This window comes from Taudactylus pleione, unplaced genomic scaffold, assembly GCF_031769625.1.
Source record: "Taudactylus pleione unplaced genomic scaffold, aTauple2 ptg000155l, whole genome shotgun sequence".
Lineage (NCBI taxonomy): Eukaryota > Metazoa > Chordata > Amphibia > Anura > Myobatrachidae > Taudactylus > Taudactylus pleione.
The window spans coordinates 4,304,425-4,326,244 of record NW_028284557.1 but is presented as its reverse complement, the minus strand read 5'-3'; positions in this window follow the sequence as shown (position 1 = coordinate 4,326,244).

Genomic DNA, 21,820 nt, shown 5'->3' with positions numbered 1-21,820 from the left:
GATAAATGGGAAAAACACATCTTCTTTGTTGTGTTTTTCCTGTGTATCATAAAAAAAAAACTTCTTTGAATGCTGTTTGACGGCAAACTATCTGTGCGAGAGGGGTGAAACTTGCAAAACCATTTTGGAATAGACCAAGGTCAATGTTCCTCCACTCCCTTTTAACTCATGTAGTATGGTTTATTTTCTACAAGTACAATCTCGTTATTTAATAGCCTCACCTTGTACACACAGGAAGTCTTCCAAATCAAAATAATTTTCCCACACAGTACTGATAACTTTACATATATGTTTGTGAGTGTTACTTTTTGCATTTTTTAATTGATAACTTAAACTAATTTAATGTATTTTAGTTGTCTTTAAAGAAGCTTTGACTGCCATATAGACCACATTCCACCAAAACCTCTCAGCAGAAGCAGGGTAAAATTTACATAACCTTAATATATTTTTCTTTTTTCATTTGTGCTTGTGCAGATTTATTATCTTTCTGCTTCCAGTTTGCTGAAATGCAGCTTTTCTGAATAGCTTTCAATCTACTTACTGATATTATTGGTCATTTGTTAGGTGCCGTGGTACTCGGCAGTGTAGGAGAGTGGGAGAAACAGGACATATATAAAATTGTGACATGCACAGTAGACAAAATAAATGAAGACATGAGACAAATATTAGGGAGGACCCTAGTTATGAGAGAGCTTACATTCTAATTGGAAGAGAGCACAGCTGAAACAAGACTAGATAATGTGTGTGGAGACAGCTGTGATGGTGCATTAGTGTGGGTAGCATGTTGGCATAGTATAAGTTCCAACAGAGATGGGATTTCAGAGGATGTTTAAAGCTTTGAAGGCTATGGGACATATTCAATTGGGCGCAAGGTTTAGCACGGAAAAAAACTTGCACCCCTCGTGCCCAATTTTGGATTACTGCGGGTATGCGTGCTCCCAATACCCAGCTCTGAAAACCCTGCGCCACATTAAAATTAAAAAATTCTGCGCTTACGTGCCCGGTGGTCTCCGTGGCTCCTGGTGGCCTCCCCTCTAATCTTCTCACTGGAGTCCTGGGGGCTGCTGGGAGGCTCCAGGGGCTGGTAGGAGGGGCAAGGGCTGTTGGGAGATGTAGTTCTCCCAGCACCTATTCCGGGGGGGGCACACTGAACTTGGGGGCTAACACATACACTGGGGTCACACACACACGCTCATACACACTCACACACACTGCATACTCACCGCTGTTACAGGAGACCGGGTCCCGACACTGGATGCAGAAAACAGCACTTCGGAAGGTGAGTATTACTGACTAATTAAGCAAATTGGAAACTTCCAATTGCTAAATTAGTCATTAGGAGGGGTGCCCCCGGGGTCCCAGAGCATTTACCGACCTTTCTTCCTAAAATTGGGGATTTTAGGTAACATTGGTCGTGCTCTGGAGGTGCGCAAAAAAAACCTCCCAGCGCGCTAGAAGTCATAAACCCTGCTCCTAATTGAATAGCAAAATTCCCGCACCTGCAGGCAAAACTCCTCAGGTGCGGGATTTTTGCTATTCCCGCACCCAATTGAATATGCCCCTGTGTGAGAGTTTGATCAGGCATGGATGAGAATTTCATAAATGGGTAGTGGCACAGACAAAAGTCTTGGGGGGTGTAAGTGAGAAGTTGCTACTAGAAACGAGATGAGATACAGGTCAGAGACCGGGGTGAGAGGGAGACTTTTTTAAAAAGAGATTTGAGGTGTATAAATGGGTATTGTTGTTGAAGGCTTTGTAGGTAAGGGTGGGAATTGGATCCTGTAGTATAATAGCCTAACCTTATAGGTGTCTGCGGAGTGAGACATTTGGACCTTTGTGGCGAAGGATTTCTAGATCTTTTGAACTAAAGATGTGTTTTACTCTCATATTGAGTTATCCACTGGTGATTTATATGTAATATTTAGGGTAATACACTATTGTGATTTTTTTACTTTTCAGGGGCAGATTCAATTAGTTGTGGTGCCTACCTCAGAAGGGTGCAAACAGAAATCAGCTGCAAGGGCACCCATGGAGCTTACGGCGAACTAGAATGGAATGGCCCCGGCCACTGCTATAAGCCCCCGGTAACCCAGCAGGCTGCACTTACATCTGATTTCTGTTTGTACCCTCCTGAGGAGAAGTCCACTGTAAGTAGGGCTTTCTGCCCCTACCATCAAACCCCAGTACTGTACTACTGTGTATCGCCTGTACTTACATGCACCACGTCTGAGCACGCGCACTGGGAATTCACACAAACTACACTCAGCAAATAGGCGATATCCATCTGTACATCAGCCACACTTTTTGGAATTGAGAATACATTTGAATGAATTCATATTTATATTCTTCAGTCACCTGAAAACGATTACAGGAGGCGTGTAAGCCCTGATCAGTTACTTTGCAATTGTATATAATAGAGGTTGGTTCCTTTCCATCTTTGGAAAAGCAGACATTAAAATAGCATTCATAAGTGCTGTATTTCAACCATAAGGCAAAAAAACCCAAAACACATTAGTTACAATCATTTTCTAAAAACATTTATTATTATTGATTATTATTGAAAATGATTGATAGTTAGGAGAGTTTTACACATCGTTGGTACAAGAATTGTATTTTGGATGTTAGCTAGTAGAGATCAGCTGTGTAAAACATTCTGTATACTGACAAAGACCATCTAGCAGATTGTGTATTATAACATTTTTTGCAGTAAAAAAACAACTGCCACATTCACTGAGAGAAGTAGTGTGCCATTATCATTGTGTGCTGCATATTACTCACCTTGGGTATTATGCCATGACTACCTTTATTAGGGCTCCAAAGAACACTAATAGGGTGCTTTTCTGATTCACCATAACACCTCAGATAAACCTGATGGTGGCCATCTTTCCCAGAAAGTTTTTACTTTTTCTTTAGTTATTGGCTTTGCCTGACATATTATGTACATGAGAGCAATCCTATCCAGCAGCATTTTAGTTAGACATTTAGTCCTCTCTCTGTATAATGACAAGTTTGATGCACCACTGTGGATTATAGCATGGTTTTTTTTCTGGGACTGTGCTCCGGGTCTGGATTGTACTGCTGTGCATGGCTGGATGTTTATATATGTATGTATATGTAAACTGTTTGACAAGTTTCCTCAGTGTTTTCAGAAATCCCAGTATGTCAAAATATTTTTGCTTTTCTTGTACTCTGTGCTGACTTACTGCCACTTTCTTACATAATGTTATCCATGACCTATTCTGGATAAAGGGGCTAATGAGGTGAGAGTTTATGGGGTAGAGCAGTCTTCCCTGCCACCAAATATCCAGTGCCAAAATCCCACATGGACAGTGTCTTTTATTGTAAATACCACAGATGCCACCACGCGACCAAGCTGCCTACTGCATGACATGGGAGCATTGCATCATTCAGAGGGGCGATATGCACAACCAGTCTATTAACCCCTTCTTCACTGAAAGTGGTTGCAGATTTTTATCCTTTTGTGACTGTGGTGAAGGGGTTACCAGGCCAAGGGTGCCAAGGCAGCCAAGGACGCGAGTATGACTTGCGTGGCTCCACTTTGTAAACTGCTTTCTCTTTTAATTGTGATTAAAAATAAATACATTTTCAAATATCTGAATGCTTCCATCTCTTATTTATTTGTAAGGGAATAATGCTTTCTATCAAGAACATACAAATAGTGATGTTAGAAGGGGGAGAATTCTGGGTATCAGACATTTTTTTATGCAGGTTAAGCACATGCAAACACACGTCAAAATAAATTATTTGCAATTTCACATGCCATTTAATTTCAGTACATATGATGCATATCAGCACAGTAGAAATATTCAGCCATCACAATGGCAGCGTATTGTAAATGCAATGAGATGCGTTCGCAAAGCATTTATTGTACACGTGTTTTCTCTGATAGATGTGACAGGATATTGAATTGTGAGTAAAAAGGTTGGAATTGGTATGTACACATATTTATAAATCAGATGGCATGTATTTGTTAACACATTAATATGTGTATTAGACAGTGGACTTGGTGCAAAGCGACAGTAGTGCTAAATTTAAAAAAAAAAAAAATAGAAACTATCAGTGCAAAATATTAATGAAAAAGACAAATATTTTATGTACTTTTAGGAGTATATTTAACCTTCAGAGAATAATAATAAAGTGTCAGTGCGTTAATAAAAGTGCTTAGTAAACCTCCATGTTTAGATGGCTTATCAACTTAATAAACGTCCAACACCTTATTTTAATTAAAGAGGCAAATATTTTATATACACATAAAACAAAGGTATTTTATGAATATATTTACATAAAACAAAGGTATTTTATGAATATATTTAACCTTCAAATAATAAAGTGTCAGTGCGATAGAAAATGATTAGTAAACCTCCATATTAAGATGGCTTATAAACTTAAAAACAGAACAAGCAGGTATTCAGTATAAAAAAAGGGGTACAAAATTTATTTAGACTAAAAACATTAAAAACACAGAGGATTGGAGACACAAAAATACTGAATTCATAAGTATATTATCCTAATAGTAAATATAGTGGATATTTCCAAGCACAATATATGCAGAGAAATAGGATAAAGTGCCAGATGCTTATCTTATTTAAAAATCTCCCAGCAAGTTCATATAGGGCAGGAGTGGAACTTACCAACGCGTTTCGTCCTTTGTATAGACTTCTTCAAAGGTAATTTTAAATTTTAAAGGTAATTTTAAAGAGCTGTTGAAGGCTGGAATGTGACCATACGAATTGACCTATGTAACAGAAGCAGGAAGAAGAACCAATGGAATCATGCCAAACTGTTCTATTGTATTGCCTATCTCTGTAAGAGTATATATGCAGGCTCTCTGAAACTAGATACTAGTCTTCTTACTTTTCTGCTGACGGAGGTTTCATCTTTGATGCCGGGATCTGGATCCAAAGTGCATGCGTATATAACGACTGTACCTTGTGTCTGTATAATTTGTTTGCGCTAATTGTATTTTGATCACAGCGTGTAACTCTGTTTTATGGTGAATAATAACTTTTTGTGCTTTGGAACCACAATCAAAGTCTGAAAGCAATTATTTCTTGTGCGACTCATAAACGATAAACAGCAACAATTTTAGAGTGTATAGATAGGTAGGAATCGATACCCTTCTGTCACTCTTGGTGGGCCCAGGCTATTTTGTATCTTCCTTTACTCCTGTAAAACAGGACACTTCCAGTTACAGATTGTATACTTGTCTTTAGCAAATAGTATTAGGGCATTTGCCCTTTAACATAGAAATGTTCCCAGCAAAGGACTTTACAATGCAGAATGGCTATCCACTGGCCCAGACAGTACCGCACAGCAATTGTAGGAAACTTGTTTTGCTCGGTTCATAAGAAGTAACTGCCAGCACAACAGCAGCCCCTCCTCTCTCCTCCCCTTTGTGAGACCAATAGAAATCATCAGGATTTGGCACCAAAACTCTGGGACTTACCCAGTTGCTTCCAGATGACTCAGTTCTGAAATGTTTGTGCTTTTCTTTCATATTTCACTTTGTTTCTGTCCCTGGTTTCCTATCAGGATGGAAATGTACTGTCACCCGGGTACTGTAATAATAATACAGTTCTGATATGGGTTCTTAAAAAAACTTCTCTATTGTTTGCTATAAAAGTTATAACTTCCTAAATTGGAGTAGGGGGATAAACTCACCCTATATTCTGGTACAGGTCTCATAACATAGCAAAAGTTAGTTCTAATGTTAATAGAGCAATCCATACGGGATGTAGTTAAGATTCCGGCGTTCAGGATGCCAGATGCCAGAATGCCGGCGCAGGAGTCCCGACATCACTTGCGATGCCGACGCTGGAATCCCGCGAGCCAGCATCCCGAATGTAAGTATAGCAGGCCAAGTTGTTTATACCGCGGGGGGGGGAGAGGGGTTAGGTTTAGGCACCAAGGGGGGAGGGTTAGGGGGGTGAAGGGGGGGATGGGTTGGGATACTTACGGAGCCTCTGTCAGGATTCTCAGCATCGGAATGCTGCTGTCAGTCTTCTGACCGCCGGCATCCCGGCTACCTTAAACTAAAGTAAAAGTCACATGGTTGCCCATGAATTAAGAGAAATGTGGGGTTATGTTAATAGACTTGACGGAAAGCTAAGTAGCAATGCAAAGCACCAGGCAGTGTCTACAAAGGCAAAAAATTGGTTGCACAAAATGGTATATAGATGCATGAGATACAAACATAGTATTACCATTGTGTAAATTACCGTAAAATGTAATTAACAGAGGACATAACAGGTGTTATTGACCCAGCAAATGTGTATACAATAACCATTTTGGTGATCAGGAAGTTATACTTTTTCCTGATAGGCTAAACTGACAATTGTTTCACTTTTGTTTTAACTACCACTGCAAATTAGGTTATAGAAAGCTGAACATGATTGGCAATGTGTGTTTTCTTACTATGTAGAAGTTTCAACCAGTTATGTTAATATTATGCAAATTCAATAATAATTGAACTTTGGCTCTTCGCCACAAAGAAGCATTGTCTCAGTCTGTGTTTTATTTAAGTTTTTTAATATATATTTTTTATTGAAGTAACAACAGTAGACATTTTGAAGTATAGGAGCCAAAATGAAGTCAAATAATACAATCACATATCCTGAAGATATAAAATGTAGGCATTGTCAGAGCAATAGCGCAAAGAAATAGAGGAAATGCCTAACAAAAATAAAGATCATTATAAAATGCCATAGATATAAATATAAACAATAAAGATCTCTCCCAAAGGATAAACAAGGTTACTCTGAAGAAACAGTAATAGGTGGGTCACATTATCGAGTAGTCTAGTCTACCAGGTAGTGCCAAAAGGATGTTGAATATTTGATGTGGAAAAGGAGAGAGGATGGATATGTAGCTTTTAAACACATCATAAAATGACTCCACTTTAGTTTCTCTGTGGAAAAAAGTTTCAGCCCGTGCTATGAGGTATTTGAGGGGCAATGCGGGGACGGTCTGCATTCCTGGAAACGGGGGTGTGGGGCCCATTTTCCGGGGGCTCCGTCCATGTATGCAGTTTTCTGGCCTTTCAAGCTGGCCAGCCTGCATAAGCTGAGGCCTACTCAGCTGGCCAGCGTTGTCCACCATCGCGACCGATGGTCGCGATGGTTATCCTAGCTTGCAACCTCAGTTGCAGTGCTGGGATCGCATCTCCTGCTGCATTTGCATATTTGCAAGGATGGGATTGCAAAGCTGCTTGCGTGCAACTTTGCAAATCCGTCCTGTGCTGCATCACCCCCTGTATCCAATTCTGAAGGATTCTTTTTTTTTGCCAGCAGCACTATTAGCTATCAGTAAACTTTTGCCTTTATTTAAATGATTTAAATGTCAATGTAGCCACCAGTTCTTGTGTTAATCAATCAATCCATATAGGACAGTTCAGAGGTTCCCAATCTCGGTCCTCAAGGCACCCTAACAGTCCAGGTTTTGAGGATATCCATGCTTGACCACAGGTGACTTAATTAGTACCTCAGTCAATTTGTTTTAACCACCTGTGCTCAACCATGGAGATCTCTAAAACCTGAACTGTTGAGGTGCCTTGAGGACCGCGTTTGGGAACCTCTGGTTAGTTTGTTAAATAGGGCTGGGGCAACAAAGCAGTTGATTGCTGGTTATCTGTTAGGTTGTGTCGGACATATTTGTCACACATAGGGGTCTTAGCCCCACTTAACATGTCTGACGGTGCCACCTGAGGGTCTTCAGTGCTTCATATGACTACCCGTGTCATCCCTGAAACACTGCATCTCCATTATAGACAAACAAACGGCTGCATGGGCGTGGACATGTTGGATTCTGTCATGTGATTCTCCCAGTCCGACTGGATTCCACTGAAAGCACCCTATTAAACTAGCTCTGGAGACCTGCTCATTGCCAGAACAACTCACTTCATTGCCATGAGAATAGCATACCTCACAACTTTTAACTTCCCTGAAGAGGGACAGTTCGCTGTGGCCGAAAGCAGCCCCCAGGCTCTACCTACACTAGTGAACAGATCTGTTCTACCTCTGCTCACAGCTCTGTTCCTGTGTTCTCAGCAAATGCTCCATTTACAATAATACTCCTTTCGGACATACGCACCAGCAAACACACGGCTCCGACCTGGGTTTTTCAACATGGGTGTAACCCTGGTTTCAGCTCTAAACACTTCTTTCACAATACACTGCGGAGCTGTGTATTTGCTGGGTCTACCCCTTTCACAGATTAGCCATGTCTGCCCTAGCACTCTACAAGCCAAGGCTGCCAGGCTACTCTCATGTCACACTCCTACACACATAGCAATCACTGATCATATACACATACAGCAATCACTGCTCATACACACACATATAGCAATCACACACCCCTTCTCAAGCCAACATACAGCCGTACACAGCTCAGCACCCAATGTGAGTAGTGCCTGTGAGACGGTGCTGGGGAGGCTCGGTGCCTGGGGCAGCAGCATGCAAGTAAGGAGGAGAGCGGACGGGGAGTCGCTGGGTGAGGAGTGCTGCGGGTCAGGGCCGGATTTCCCGCTAGGCATCCTAGGCGCTCGTCTAGGGCCCGTGGACTGGCCCCTTTGCCCGGAGAAATTAGTCTGATCACAGCGCTCCCAGAGGAGCACTGCGCAAGTACCGCATGACGTCATGACAGCACGGGGTCCCGTCTCCACTCCCAGTGAGTCCCGTGCTGCTGTATGCAAAGTGGCCTCCGGGCAGACTGTCACTGTGACACAACTGCCTGCGCAGGCGCGCTGCAGTGCTCAGGCGGGGTCCCGTCGACGACGCTGAATGACCTGTCCCCCGCATCCAGTTCTCTGCTGCCGCTGTTGGAGCCAGCAGGTAAGTGTGAGTAAGGGTCTATGAGGAGGGGCTGTGAAGAGGGAATATGAGGAGCTATGATGGAGGGGCTGTGATGAGTGAGGGGCGCTGTGAAGAGGGGATATGTGGAGATGTGATGGAGGTGACTTATGAAGGGGAGTGCTGTGAAAAGGGGATATGAGGGGCTGTGATGGAGTGCTGTGAAGAGGGGATATGAGGAACAGTGACGGAGGTGACTGATGAGGGGGAGTGAGAGGGGCTGTGAAGAGGGGATATGAGAAGCTGTGAAGAGGGGATTTTAAGAGGTGTGATTGAGGTGACTGTGATGAGTGAGAGGGGCTTTGTTGAGGGGATATGAGGGGCTGTGATGGAGGGGCTGTGAAGAGGGGATATGAGGGGTTGTGAAGAGGGGATATAAGGAGGATGGGCTGTGATGGAGTTGATTGATGAGTGAGAGGGGCTGTGAAGAGGGGATGTGAGGAGCTGTGATGGAGGTGATTGATGATGGGGAGTGAGAGGGGATATGAGGAGCTGTGATGAGGGGAAAAGGGGCTGTGATGAGTGAGGGGCGCTGTGAAGAGGGGATATGAGGAGCTATGATGGACGGGCTGTGATGAGGGGGAGTGAGGGTCTGTGAAGAGGGCATATGAGGAGCTGTGATGAGGGGGAGTGAGAGGGGGCTGTGAAGAGGGCATATGAGGAGCTGTTCATCTAGTGACACCTACTAGATATGTACACAATTTTTACAATGTCACTAGATGATTTTATATATATATATATATATATATATATGTATATATATATACACAGAATAATGGTGGAAATCGATTATTCACTTTGATGTCACTAATTAAGGCACTACTCCATCAATGACAATATAAGTGCTATGAAGTATGTATGAACTGTTTTCACTTGTCTATGATAGCTGGACGTAGTATATAGCATTGGTCTTTTTATTACTGAGTGGTGAAGATTAAAAAGAGTATTGCCTTTTTTGGATATATCTAAAGTTGTACTGTGAACCAGTACATCTATTGGAGAGCAGCCCAGGGATGACAGATTAAGGAGAGTGCAAAGGTTTGGCACTCCAAATTGAAATCTAGTTGCTTGCGCTGGTGCCTTCCTAGGAGCAAGCAAGCTGCAATAGATAGATGCAGAAAGGAATGGCGGCACTCGGCATCTTGTTGAAACAGGAAGCTTCCGAGTGCCGCCATTCCTTTCTGCATCTATACATATATATATATATATATATATATTGTTTGAGGGAGTGGGGCTCCAAACTGGTATCCTGCCTTAGGCCCCATGAGGTCTAAATCCGGCTCTGCTGCGGATACAGAGTTGCACTCTCTCTCTCTGTGGTCATCACCCCCTCTGTTTGGCTGAGGCTATGACAGGTATTGTAGGGAAGAAGCCCCACCCCAGGCAGCCCCGAACAGCCAATCAGCTCATTCGAGGTGCAACCAGGATCTAAAAACCGGGTCGCACCTTTCAGACAGTGAATAACCAGGGAATAACCATGGTCGATTGCAGGGTCGCTTTAAGTACCTTTTTTTCTCATCAGGACCTCTGCAATCTCCAAGTTCCTGTATTCTCAGCAATTGTTCTATTTACACTAAGTGGAAGTTTCTCAGCAAGTGCTCGGTTTACACTTAGGGATAAATTTACTAAAGTGAGAGTTTTTAGAAGTAAGTTTTAGTAGAGATGTTGCCCATAGCAACCAATCATATTCTAGCTATTATCTTCTAGAAGGTGCTAGTTGAATGTTAAGTAGAATCTGATTGATTGGTATGGGCAACATCTCTTAAAAAACTCACTTCTAAAAACTCTCACTTTAGTAAATTTACCCCCTAGTGCCTGTTTCTTAGCAAGAACTCTGCATTCTCCAAAGTGCCTGTTTCTCAGCAAGTGCTCCGCTTACATCTAGTGCCAGAAGTAACCAGTCCATCTGCTAGCACACTCTCGGTGATGACTGGTCTCTGTGTTCTGGGTGTCTGGTACCTGGGGCTAGTGCTGATTCTCAGGTTCCATTTCCAGCTGTATCAGGGGCCTATTCATCATACCTAAAAATTTGATGGAGGTAATTAGATTTAGAACTCGCATGGAGTTCTACCTAATTACCGGAGGAATTCATCATTCCTCCTCTCCATAACTGTCTATTTCCAAAAGCTGTCATTTTTGCGATGACAGTTATCCCTATCTACTCTACCTTACCGCAGTTGGAATCTGTGCTACGCATGCGGTTACATCTGTAAAACCAGCGCATGCGCAGCACTACCTACAGCTTCGGTAATTTTGTGTCCCCTTCACCCCCCTTCCTCCCTCCGCTCACCTTCCCCCGTCCCCGCACTTACCTGCCCGCTGCAGCGCCTCTGGCTCTGGTGGTTGTGCTGACACGTGGTCTCCCAGCAGCACACTGTACAGTTTAGAAAAATAATTTACTGTGTTCTGCTGGGAGAACACGTCTCAGAATAGCCACGGAAGCCAGAGGAGGGACCAGAGCGACAGAGGAAGGCGCCGGGGGACCTGCCCACGCTGACACATGTAAGTTTTACCTGCTATTCGCCACCTCACAGTGGCGAATAGTAACACCATCAAATTCCAAAAAAATACATAATTTTTGGAATTTCATGAATGGCATAATTTCCACATCCGCCTACTAATATATGGGGAGTGTGGAAATTAACACAGAGGGACTTAACCAGGAGATATCAATGATATCTCCTGTGTTAAGTCTATTCATGATGATTGAAATTAACGCTAATTAAGGAAACTGTCCTTAAAAACGTTATTTTAGTGTTGATGAATAGGCCCCTCAGTCTGTAGGTCCCAGGTCTGTGTGTCTGTAGTCAGCCCGCAGGCCGTGAGTTCCTCATTTCTGGTTTGAGTTCTGAGTTCCTGATTCCACTTTTAGCTTATATCTGTTCTGATTCTCCGCTGGCTTTATTTCTTTGAGTTCCCAGTAGTGGGTTCCAGTTTTTAATTCCTGTATTCAGACTCTGGGGTTGAGTTCTACAGGATCGGTTCCAGAGTCCAATAGCTGTGGGTTCCAGTTTTGTAATCTGGTCCAGTTCCTGGTCTTTGATTTCCGTCCTCCTACCAGTGCTACTTTGGCTCAGGTATTTCATAAATGTGCAAAGATCTTATCAAAACCCCTAGCTTCAGCTTCACTCCTGCTTCAGCGGGACCCAAGGGTCCAGATACAGACCAACAAATACAGATGACCATGACAATGTTATACTATGCCGTTCAATAATGTTTGGCACCATTGCGGTTAAAGCACCTAGGTTTCCTCAAGCTGCAATGTGCTCAGCTACATCAACCCTCCCTCTATATAGATATATCAATGTAAAAACGTAAAGTAAGAAAGAATTCCGTATTGTCAGCAGTAAATATATATTATTGCAGTGTACTGCAGATACTGTATGACATTCATTAACTTGGGCTCTTAAGAAGGAATGTATATTTGACCATGGTGGTTTAGAAAATCTTTTGAGGGCTACTGTTATATAAATAAGATATTCAGATCAAAGACTGAATCTGGTAAATTGTTATGCAAATTCTATAATAAATGAGCTGCACTCTGCACCACAAAGAAGCAGCTGTCTGTGTTTTATTTAAGTTTTAACTGGGTAAATGTTAATGTGGCCTCCATTTCCCATGTAATGTTCTACACGACTTGTCACAGTAGTATAAGCCTTGCTGTGACAATCAGAAAGAGAAAGTGCAACCTATACAGCCTCTTTCACAACCAGCTGACGACATAAACACAACAAGGCTACAAGACAGAAAATAAGAAAGGGAGGGAAAGGAAAGTAAGTTTCCATTTTCCCAGAATCAGGTCACTGAATGATCTGCTAACAATAAGCCGGATTCATAGGTGGATGCAGTAGCTCACAACCACTACTGTGAATTTATGCTAATGCTTCAGCCGATGTGCTATTTAGTGAGACACGCACCTGCTGCGGCTATAATCTGACGATGTGCACAAATAGTCACACCATCGATCGGACTTTGACCACACCATCGAATAATGCAGTAACCCTATGGTTGCTCAGAATATCCGATGGTACATTGCTGCCGGTGGTAGTGGAACTGCTTCTTTTGACGCAGCTCCTGACAATGAAACACCTGTCGAAACCCCCTCAGTCACCGCCCAGGAAAGCCCATCAACCTACATGCAATTCCGATCTGCTTCCCCCAGGGGCAAACGCAGGATTCTCAGGGAGGGGTTTCCATTATATATGTCTACACACACACATATATAAGTAGGTGTGCGACAGAGGCCCCCAGTAGTAGTCCTCCCTATGTAGTGCCCCCAGTAGTAGCCCCCCCATGCAGTGCCCCCAGTAGTGCCCCTTATACACTGCCCTCAGTAGTAGTCCTCCCTATGTAGTGCCACTTATATAATGCCCCCAGTAGTAGACCCACCTATGCAGTGCCCTAAGTAGTGGTCCCCCTATGCAGTGCCCCTTATATACTGCCCCCAGTAGTTGTCCTCCCTATGTAGTGACACTTATATAGTGCCCCCAGAAGTAGTCTCCCCTATGCAGTGCCCTAAGTGGTAGTCCCCCCTATGCAGTGCCCCCCCAGCAGTGCCAGTGCCCCCAGTAGTGGTCCCCCATATGCAGTGCCCCCAGTAGTGCCCTTTATATAGCAACTCTAGTAGTAGTCCCCCCCTAAGCAGTGCCCCCAGTAGTGCCCTTTATATAGTGCCCCCCCAGCAGTGCCAGAGCCCCCAGTAGTGGTCCCCCATATATTGTGCACCCATTAGTAGTCCTCTCTATGCAGTGCCCCTTATTTAGTGCCCCAAGAAGTAGTCGCCCCTATGCAGTGCCCCTAATATAGAGCCCCAATGGTGCCCCCCAGCAGTGCCAGAGCCCCCAGTAGTGGTCCCCCATATGCAATGCCACTTATATTGTGCCCCCATTAAAAGTCCCCTCTATGCAGTGCCCCTTATTTAGTGCCCCCAGAAGTAGTACCCCTATGCAGTGCCCTTTAGATAGTGCCCCAGTAGTGCCCCCCAGCAGTGCCAGTGCCCCCAGTAGTGCCTCCTCCCAGTAGTGCCTTCCCTAGAAGTGCCCCCCCAGCAGTGCCAGTGCCCCCGGTAGTGGTCCCCCCTTGCAGTTCCCCCAATATAGTGCCCCCCCAGCAGTGCCCCTTACATATACAATGAAAAATACACACACAAAAAAATAAACACTTACCTGTATCCCCGCCGCCTGTGCCCGCCACCGTCTTTGAGTCGGAAGGTGGATGGAGCCTGGCTCCGGCAGTGCCTCCCTCTGTCTAGCTCCCTCTGGGAGGGCTGTGAGCATGGTGCACTGTCTGTCCACTGCCGATTCAGCTGCCAGCGTTTCCTCGTCAGGTGGTATGAAAGCCACATGACGCGGAAGCGCTGACATCTGAACTGGCAGGGGCCTGGCCGGCAGCGACGCTCCGTGGATTGTGGGTGGCCCGGGGATGGTGCAGAGATGGAGACAAGGCTGTCTCCATCTCTGAAGAAAAAAAAATTTGGTTGGTCAGGGGGGGTTGCTGGGTACTTAGAAACCCCCCCTCCATGCACTAGTGTCCCCCGACTGTAACCATCGGGACGCATGTGCATAATTAAAATATTGGGCTTTTGCGCCCAATGTTTTAATTGCATCCACCTCTGAATCAGGCCCAAAGTTCTGTAAACAGTATAAAATACAGAAATAAAAGAACACATAGGGGCATATACAATTGGGCGCGAGGTTTAGCGAGGTAAAAACCTTGCGCCCAATTTAGAAATACCGCAGGTATGAGCGCTCCTGATACCTGTGGTATTCAATTCCAAAAATACTGGCCGCATATTTAAAAGAAAAAAAATTCACTTACCTGGCCGTGGGTATCCAATGATCTCCGCGGCTCCCAGTGGCCTCCCCTCTCTATTCTTACTGGAGAGGGGGCTGCTGGGAGTCCCGGGGGCTCCTGGGAGGCTCCAGGGGCTGGTGGGAGGGGCAAGGGCTGCTGGGAGATGTAGTTCTCCCAGCGCCCATTCCGGGGGGCCACACAAACACTGCGGGGGCACACTGACAGTGGGACACACACACACTCATACACACATACACTCATACACACTTACATACACCACACACACTGACATACTCACCACTGCTGCAGAAGAGCCGTCTCCCGACGCAAGATGAAGAAGACAGCTCTGCAGAAGGTAAGCAATTAAGGACTAACTAAGCAAATAGGATACTTCCAATTACTTAATTAGTCTTTGGGGGGGTGCCGGGGGGTGTCAGAGCAAGTCCCGGTGATTTTACCTAAAGTCACCGATTTTAGGAAAAATCACGCTTGCTCAGGAGATGCGTGAATAAATACCTCCCGGCGCGTGTTTAAAAAAAAACAAGCACCTAATAGAATAGCAAAAAACCTGCACCTGCAGGAAAAACCTCGCAGGTGCAGGATTTTTGATATTCTCGCAGCCTATTGAATATGTCCAACAGAGGTCAATTAAAATGTTTCTCGCACCCCCTGCTGGCCGTTTATATGAATAGGCATCCGATGGTGCTAAATGCACCGGGTTTAGCCGCGCAAATCGCTAAACCCATCTAAAGAAATGGTTAGGGCACCCAAAACACCAAAAAAACTAACATTACAAAAACTGACTTCTCAGGAGGCTGCGAGAAGAAATGTGTCCCCCCCACAGCTTTAGGCGTCCGAACGGAGCAACAACTGAATTCAGGATACACTTTTTCACCAATTCTTCCTATTATACAGACATCAGGACTCGTTCCTCTTTCCTCCTCCTAATGAACAGATATCAGAACAACTTCCTCTATCCTCGCCCTAATACACAGACATTATACCACACCTCCTCCTATTATGCAGACACATGGGGGGTGATTCAATTCTCAGCATTGTGCACAAATGCATAGACACATATCACCTCCTCCTGGGCACATCTATCTCAGACCTCCTCCTAATACACAGACAGAAGGGCATGTATATGTCAGCCATCCTCCTAATGCACAAACATAAAAACACCTACCTCTCAGGCCGTCCTATGTGCTAAAACACAGACACAAGGACATATTACTGTCACTCCTTTTAAATTAATACACAGATATCAGATCAGACTCCTATAAATCACCTCACCAGCTAATAATTAATGGATTCCAGGAAATCTATCTCTTCCATACTAGTAATAGTAATACACAGAAATTACCATCACTTCTCATCATAAGATAATTCATAGACATCTCCTAAGGACACCTACCTTACTCCTCCTAATACACATACACCAGAAAATGTAACTGTCACCAGATCTGTAATTACACTTTTTGGTACCCCTCCCATTTTTCAAATAAAGTCATAAGACGCGTGCCCGGAAAAGGGGTGTGGCCTCATGGACTGCCATCAGAAATTGTAGGGAAGATACTGTAGCTCCATGTGTAAGGTGTCTGACTCAGTGGTGTAACTTCATCCCAGGTGCCCGGAGGGAAGATAAATGTTGGTGCCCCCACCCCCAAATAAAAATTTACCACCCCCACGGCACCTATGCCAGCCCCAGCTGCCTCCGCCCCTATGCAGTTCCTCTTATACAGTGCCCCCAGTAGTGCCCCATATACAGTGCCCCAGTAGTGCTCCCCCTATGCAGTGCCCACAGTAGAGGTCCCCCTATGCAGTGCCCCTTATACAGTGCAACTTATGCAGTGCCCGCCTATGTAGTGCCTCCCCAGTAATGGTCCCCCTATGCAGAGCCCCCAGTAGTGCCCTTTATGCAGTGCCCTCAGTAGTGGTCCCCCTATGCAGTGCCCCCAGTAGTGCCCTTTATACAGTGCCCTCAGTAGTGGCCCTTCCTATGCAGTGCCCCCAGTAGTGCATCTTATACAGTGCCCCGTTATGTAATGCCCCCAGTAGTTGATCCCCCCTATGCAGTGCCCCTTTATGTAGTGCCCCCAGTAGTGGGCCCCCCCTATGCAGTGCCCCATTATGTAGTGCCCCCAGTAGTGGGTCCCCCCTATGCAGTGCCCTCAGTAGTGGGTCCCCCCTATGCAGTGCCCCATTCTGTAGAGCCCCCAGTAGTGGGTACCCCCTATGCAGTGCCCCATTGTGTAGAGCCCCCAGTAGTGGGTCCCCCCTATGCAGTGCCCCTTACAGATATAACACATAACACAAACACACACAGATTACTTACCTGAATCCCGTTCCTGCGCCCGCCACCCTCTGCTCCACTATCCTCCCACTCGGCACTATGGGAGAAACGTCATGATGTCTCTCCCATCACCACTGCGGGAGCCGGAAGGCGGAGCTCATGAGTGAGCTCCGCCCGGCTCCCTCCATGGATAAAGCAGCTAGTGAGAGTCTATCTGACACAAACACATCGCCGGCAGCAATATGTGTGTTACTGATCAGCGGGCAGGGGGGGTTTGTCTGCGTGCGCGTCGGGTGCTCAGGCGGGTCGCGGCGGTCACACACTATGTGACATCCTCGACCATAGAGCACTTCGGCAGCAGCAGGTCATGGAGGTGGAGCGCCGATCAGCGGCGCTCCTCATCCATGCAGATCCTCAACAGTGCAACAGGTGCGGGTCCTCAGCAGTGCCCAGAACGGCCAGGTGACAATGGAGCCAGGTGCCCCCTTCAGGGCTTGCGCTCGGCAGCAAATTACTCCATTGTCTCCGGGAGTTCCGCCACTGGTCTGACTGCCATGTGAGAGGTGATGGGTTTGAGTCCCGGGTATGACAGTATTTTGAAATGTGTGTTAAATAAAAGAGGATGTGACTGAAGGTGCCTGGGCAGGTGTCCTGAGCAGCGCTCCCTGCCCTGCGGTGCCCTGTGCCTTGGCACATGTCACACCACCCTAGTTGCAGCCCTGACTGTCATCTCTCCTCTTAACTGACAGAATTTTGACATCACCTCCTAATACATAGACATAAGAATATTACACTTCTCCCATCTTCCCAATACACAGTCAGCAGTAAACATATCTCTTAACACCTCCTAACACAAAAACATCAGGATATACATTGTACCACTCAAATCCTCCTGTAGACAGCAGGATGTATAACACTCACCTTTTAATACACAGACTTCAAGACCTATACAACTCAACTCATCTCATACTTACCTACCGGGAGGCTCCTGAATATCGGATGGCGCTCCCGGCCACCCGAAAAGATGGGCAAGTCCCCCTGGTTTTGAGACCACCCAGCCCAGTGGCATAACTATAAATCTTACAGGGCATTTCTATGCAATTTGGCTCCCAGTGCGAACAGTTAAAAATGCGCCCCCACCCACCAGACAGTTTAAATTATTTGTCCTTTTTCCTCCTTATAGTAATGCCCCTTACACATTATGCCTCACATCGTGATTCCCATTAAACATTATGCAACACACCATAATGCCCATTACACAATATGCCACACACCGTAATGCCCATTACACATTATGCCACACACCGTAATGCCCATTACGCCACACACCGTAATGCCCATTACACATTATGCCACACACTGTAATGCCCATTAAATATGCCACACACTGTAATGCCCATTACACATTATGCCACATACAGTTATGCCCCTGACACCATTTTATGCCCCACGGTAAGGCTTCTAATTACTTTTAAATTACCTGCTTGTTGTCAGGGGTCTCTTGCTCGTTGTCAGGGATTTTATGCTCTGGGTTCCATGCTCGCTGTCAGGGGTCTCATGCTCATTGTCAGGGGTTTAACGGCAAAAGATGCAGCTTTCTGCATCTTCTGCCGGCGGCTCCAGCATTTCCGGTACTTCCGGGTAATGCTATACGCACTGTGCTGACAGATGCTAGAGGTCAAGTAGGACCTCTAGCATTTGTCTCCTCCTAGGCGATGCCCATTTTTGAAGGGACATTTTCAGCAGATTCTATGCAGACTGCAAGACCGCATTGAATCTGCATAAACACTGCATAAATACTGCCCCCAAGCCACCGGGGGGTCTGCGGGAGCTATTGTTACGCCCCTGACCCAGCCGCGGCCACCCACTTCCCCAGTGAAGTGGGCAGCACAGGCGGCCGATGACGCTATTTACGTCATTGTGGTTCCGCCTCCGCTCTACGATATTGGCATTGCATAGCAGGGGCGGGGCTATGATTATACCATTGTGTCACCACGCCCCCAGTCCAGGATACCACCGCCCCCCGCCGCCCCCAGATCCTTCCATCCTGTTGAGCCCCGACTCCCTCAATGCCGACCTGGCTGTCTCCTTCCGGAGGAGGCAGTCAAAAGGTTGGCAAGCCTGTCTTATCCTAAAACCCAGACTTCAGGACACCTATCTCTTGCCTCTCCTAATACACATACAATAGGACATGTACCTCTCCCACCCTTCTAGCACACAGACACATGTAGTTGTAACTCTCACCTCCTTTTAATACACATACTGTAAGACAAGTTATTATGACACCTATTCCTAATACACAGATATCAGAAAACATACCTCCTCCTAATACAGACATCAGAACCATTATCTTTTACCTCACCTAATACACAGACATCAGGACACCGATTTATCCCCTCACCTAATATACAGACATCGTCCCGCCTACCTCTCACCTCTCCTAACACACAGCTATCATCACATTTATCTTTACCTCATCTAATACACACACAGTGTCGGACAGGGGCATAAAGGGCCCTTCGGAGGAATGCAATGACAGGGGCCCATGCTTAAGGGGTGGGGCCATTCACCAGAGGGGGTGTGGCCAGCCACCACAGTTGCCTGACTAGCTATTAGGCAAATCTTGATGTAGTTCCTATAGAAGCAATCCAAGAACGGAAGTTAATCAGTGGTCCTGCTCCACAAGGTAACTGACCCTCTAATAAAGTAACAATGTCCGACCCTGTACACACACACATAGGAAAACCTAACTTTGACCTCTCCTAATACACAGACATCAAAACACCTACCTCTCATGTCCTTACTGTGACCGTTAATTCTAATAAAGACATTGCATGTAATTCTTTATAAGACACACATGCTATGCACACAGGTCCCAATACACACTCGTTATATAAACAATCTCAAGGTTTCCTGGACTGAATGTCCCTGGGTTTATAGAACAACATTATTGCAACACAGATCGCCACACGTGCTGTAAGCCGTGCCGTAAGTACAGAACCAGTCTAACCAGCATACAGTATAAGCAGGTAGGAGTGCTGACAACTTGAACTGAGATTTGAGAAGTTCTTTACAGTTAACAGGGGTATTCCCAGTAAAAGACGTCCATTCAGCAGATCAGCAGCAGAAGTCATTACATTAAATATAAAACGTGAACCTGGATGTAAATTACAGGAGTCATTCAAGTAAGAAATCATTGTTTTGGCCTGGAAGTACAGAAAGCCTGTTAACCCCTTTTATGGCTATAGCCTTTGGTCTCTCAAATCATTGGGACAGGGCTGCATATTATACCAGTGTGATACTACACCTGGGGCCTGATTCATCACGGATCGCAACTGCGATTACGCACTCAGACGGCCAATTGTTGCACACTGCGCATACGTACGCATCGCAGTGCGCATGCGCAAAGGCTCCACTGTGATCACACTGTGTCCACGTAGGCCCATCACAGAGTGATTGACAGGAAGTGACCTTTTGGGGGTGGTGACGGGGGGTCAGTGAAACACAGGCATGGCAGCACATTTGAACGCCGTTACAGGGGCGTGCATAAATTAGCCAATGCAATGGAATATACAGCTTGAGCTGTCACTGCGTGCGATGAGGTTAGCAAATTCTGAGTAAGGTCAGACCTGTTGTAATTGAACGTGAGGCTCCAATGGTACTCGATGCTACCGATGGTTTCACAGGCTTGAAATGTATTACGGATGTGTGTAAGGGGATGTGGGCGTCCTTATGTTAGGCTGCAATGGCATTGCGATTGCAAACATTAGCATATTTTCGCAGCAGGTCTGCGTGCGTAATCGCAGCTGCGATCGCAATAGCGATCCGTAATGAATCAGGCCCCTGGACCATACTTGCCAACTCTCACTGATTGTCAGGGAGACTCCCTGAAATAGTAGCAATCTCCCTGACTCCCTGACCTCACGTCAATTTTTATCACCATATATTTAAAACCAGCTCTGTCCCTGCTGCCTGGTGCTGGTTCCTGGTAATCTCTCTGATTGCACCTTAGCCCGTTATATAGCTAAAAAAAACAACACAGATCTATACATTCAAATGCGATCATTAGTATAATTTCCCTGCATTGGTTATAAGTCAAAATGATCCCTATGGCTACATGTATTTTCTGAAAAGTATCAGTGTGTTTTCACCAGCAAGTAGATCTTACTGACTGATTTGGGGATCATTTACATTTGGATGTAAAGGTGGGTACACACTATACAGATATATCTGCAGATGATGGTTGTTCGTACACACTGAACAACCATCAGTGTAGCACAGCCAATGCATCTATGCAGCACAGCCAATGCGATATGTCGGTGACGCTGACGTTCACCGACATATCGCGGGTGCACACTGCCCGACGGGCAACAGATACATTGGCCGATCAATTGATCGCCCAATATATCTGTCGGTGTGTACCCAGCTTAAGTCAATTTTATGGCACACTTCCCAGATGTAGCAGTACACGTCCACTTTATCGCCACGCTCATAGGTGCTGCTTTCATAATCTCCCTGAAATGCTTTTTTAAAAGTAGGCAAGTATGCCCTGGACTGAAGATAATACAGTAGGAATCTTAAAAAAAAACAGAAATTCAGACCGAAAATTCAGTTTGAGGCAGAAAACATAAGTAAAACCCAGTCCATAAAGGTTACGTCCAGCAGTCCAGGATTTAGACTATCCCAGCACATACACACCTTACACATGCCCCCTCTTGCTCCACTCATCCCTGTACCCTTCCATTGTCATTGTATTACCAGGGGACATCATTTCTAACTTTTTACCACAATGGCTCTATAGGGGTTATGTAATAGGTTGCGATTTCACAGAGACGTCTATTTTTCTGCGAGATTGTGGCTACATTTA